We start from the raw sequence: 352 nt of genomic DNA, 5'->3' as shown, positions 1-352 counted from the left end.
ATCCTGGAGGTGAAGTGGTTGAAGTGCTCACTTGTTATCCAGAAGGTTGATAGTTTGAACCCACCAGTTGTTCTGGAGGAGAAAGATGTTGCAGCTTACTTCCATAAGGATTTATCACTTAGCATGCCTATTGGACGTTCTTCTCTATCCTATGGAGTCACTGTAAACCAAAATAAACTTAATAGCCATAAAAAAAATCACCTTAAGGTGGATCAGAGACCTGGGAGCCCAAAACCATAAAGTTCATCAGAGACAAACTGAGATCAAGCTTGGATGACCATATATACAGTATAAAGATATTGCCAAATACAGCCAGAAACGTATAATCTGTAGAGGATAAAATTGATGAATG

This window comes from Elephantulus edwardii, unplaced genomic scaffold, assembly GCF_000299155.1.
Source record: "Elephantulus edwardii isolate Elephantulus edwardi_28Jun2011 unplaced genomic scaffold, EleEdw1.0 scaffold00185, whole genome shotgun sequence".
Taxonomy (NCBI): Eukaryota; Metazoa; Chordata; class Mammalia; order Macroscelidea; family Macroscelididae; genus Elephantulus; species Elephantulus edwardii.
This window is presented reverse-complemented; position numbering follows the sequence as displayed.